This window comes from Oncorhynchus mykiss, chromosome 3 (assembly GCF_013265735.2).
Source record: "Oncorhynchus mykiss isolate Arlee chromosome 3, USDA_OmykA_1.1, whole genome shotgun sequence".
Taxonomy (NCBI): Eukaryota; Metazoa; Chordata; class Actinopteri; order Salmoniformes; family Salmonidae; genus Oncorhynchus; species Oncorhynchus mykiss.
The window spans coordinates 17,982,667-17,986,006 of NC_048567.1; positions in this window are offsets into that span (position 1 = coordinate 17,982,667).

Below are 3,340 nucleotides of genomic sequence, written 5' to 3' on the forward strand. Positions count from 1 at the left end.
TGCAGTGGTGTGTTGTGGTGTGACTCTCGCAACAGCAAAAAAATTTAAGCAATTATATTTCATTGTAAATAAACAAGTGTCAAATTGTGAATGAGGGAAAACAAACAATACACTCATTAAGTGTATGCAAATGCTCCCACCTGATGAACCCATCTTGTGACCCATGTACAAGATTTAAGAGCAGACTGGGCACATTGCTTGGAGAGACAGAACAGCCATATGTCAAAGACCCAGTCAGAGACAAAGACCCAGTGAGAGAACTGTTATGTAACGGCGTCTTAACTTTTCAGACAGTCTGTACCGCAACAGTCACTAATTGTCCATTGTTGCCATGGCTTTGGGCCAGCGAGGAGTTGGCTCTCGTTCCTGTAGCGTTCCTGTACTGAGCAGGCATGGGGTCTCTGTTCCTCGCAGCAGCCACAATGCGATGTCAGGACCTGTTAAAGCATTTACCGTCAGAACCCTAACCCAGACGGACTGTGCCTCACTGTGGTGGACGTTTTGTCCAGATCTTTCCAGTCAGATCTGACCCAATCCCAGGCAGCCTCCAGTCTCTGGCCTTTCTGCTTTTTATTTGGAAGGATGTGACCAGTTGAAAGCTCACCATGGTGCAGACTGAGACCAGTTCTGGGTTACAGACAAGAGGATATGATGTTGACCTCCCGCGAGCAGCTCTTGCTAAATTCCACATCTGTCGACAAAACATGTCCCCTCTCCCCCAACCCCTCTCCGATTGTAAATATGCAGGCTGGGTTGCTTTCCTCTACTGCGTTCACTGTCCTTCAGACATTCTCCCTCCTCCCTCCACCCCAATGATCACGCCACACCAGTCCCGTGGGTGTCTTCCTTAACTGTCCAACTAGGACCATTATGAAATCCCAAATAAACACAGCTAATGCATCAGAGAGGGGGATGTCATCTGGGACAAATAGCAATGCATTTGTGTTATGTCAGTGGGGAGCAATGGAAAACAGAATTCAGCTCAATTGTACAGCTGCACCCCTCACTGTGAACCCCACTCTGACCCCCGCCCTCCACCGACCCCCAACCCACCCGTAACCAATCCTGCTGTTCCCTCATAAAGCTCCTCCAACATGGTCCCATGGCCTCGCTCCACGAGGCTCCAGTCCCAACTGGACAGCTCTGACCATTAACTCCTGTTGTGTCCCATTTAGGGCTGAGATGGGAGGTCTACACCTATCGCTGTTTGAGCAGAGCCCAGTCTCCCACCAAAACGATGGCCACTGCCTCCCTAACTTCCCTGACAAACTATTCCACCAGCCTCATCTGGGCCGGATTCAACAACAGTTAAGTGGGATGTGCAGCAAGCAGCAAACCGCACGTGCACCCTTCAGGCGACCATTGCACAACCAGTCTAACCCCCATCTGAGACCCTGGTTTGAAGTGGATGAGTGGAAGGATTGTCACAGTAGGGATTGGGAAATATATGGTGATAATTGTGTTAGACTTGTTCATAAGCTGTTTGTTTCAATTTCAAGTTTGTCACGTGCACAAGTACAGTGAAATGTATTTTTGCAAGCTCTAAACCCTTCATTATCAATGTAGTACTAAAAAACAACATAAAGTAGAAGAAAAACACAGATAGATGTCAGTCTGAAAGGTTCTCCCATTTCCACAGAGGAGCTCTAGAGCAACCATCAAGTTCTTGGTCACCTACTTGACCAAGGCCCTTCTCCCCCAATTGCGCAGTTTTGCCTGGGCGGCCAGTTCTAGGAAGTCTTGGTGTTTCCAAACTTCTTCAATTTAAGAATGATGGAGACCACCATGTTCTTGGGGACCTTCAATGCTGCAAAAAAAAATTGATAACAGATCTGTGCCTCGACACAATTCTGTCTCAGGGCTCTACGGACAATTCATTCAACCCCATGGCTTGCTTTTTGCTCTGACATGCATTGTCAACTGTGGGACCTTATGTAGACAGGTGTCCAATCAATTGAATTTACCATAGGTAGACTCCAATGAAGTTGTAGAAACATCTCAAGGATGATCAATGGGAACAGGAGGCACCTGAGCTCAATTTCAAGTCTCATAACAAAGAGTCTGAATACTTATGTAAGTAAAGTATTTCTGTTTTTTATTTTGTATACATTTGTAAAAATGTCAAAAAAATCTGTTTTCACTTTGTCATTATGGGGGATTGTGTGTAGATTGCTGAGGGATTTAAAAATTGTTATATCCATTTTAGAATAAGGCTGTAATTTAACAAAATGTGGAAAAAGTCAAGGGTTCTGAATACTTTCCGAAGGCACCATATGTATAGGGTTAAAGTGACTAGGCATCAGGATGTACAATAAACAGAGTAGCAGCAGCGTATATAAAAAAAATATGTGGGGGTGTGTCCGTGTGTGTAGAGTCAGTATAAATGTGTGTACCTGTTGTGTGTATTGGAGTGTCAATGTGAGTGTGCATAGAGACAGTACAAAAAAAAATACAAGGGTCAACTCAGATAGTCCTAGTAGCTATCTCAGCAGACAAAACATTACAAACAGCTAGTAGATTGGTCACGAAAGTCAGAAAAGCAATCAAATTAATCACTTACCTTTGATGATCTTCGTATATTTGCACACACGAGACTCCCAGTTACACAATAAATGTTTGTTTTGTTCGATAAAGATTCTCTTTATATCCAAAAACCTCCATTTGGTTGGCGTGTTTTGTTTAGTAATCCACAGGCTCGTGCGGTCACGACGGACAGACGAAAATTCCAAATGGTATCCGTAAAGTTCTTAGAAACATGTCAAACGTTTTTTATAATCAATCCTCAGGTTGTTTTTACAATAAATAATCGATAATATTTCAACTGGACGGTAGCCTTTTCAATAGAAGAGAGAAAGAAAAGGTCACGCTCCCGACGTGCGTGCATGCACAAATCTGACGACATCTGGCTATCCACTGACGAGATGTGAACATTCTCGCTCATTTTTCAGAATAAAAGCCTGAAACTATGTCTAAAGACTGTTCACAGCTTGTGGAAGCCATAGGGAAAGGAATCTGGTTGATGTCCCTTTAAATGGAGGATAGGCTTGCAATGGAAAAGAGTAGTTTCAGGAAAACAGCCCTTCCTGGATGGATTTTCCTCGGGTTTTCGCCTGCCATATCAGTTATGTTATACTCAGACAATATTTTGACAGTTTTGGAAACTTTAGAGTGTTTTCTATCCTAATCTGCCAATAATATGCATATTCTAGCTTCTGGGTCTGATATATAGGCCTGAGAAATGGGCAGTTTACTTTGGGCACGTTTTTCATCCAAACATCAAAATACTGCCCCCTAGCCTAAAGAGCTATTTAACAGTCTTATAGCTTGGGGATAGAAGTGT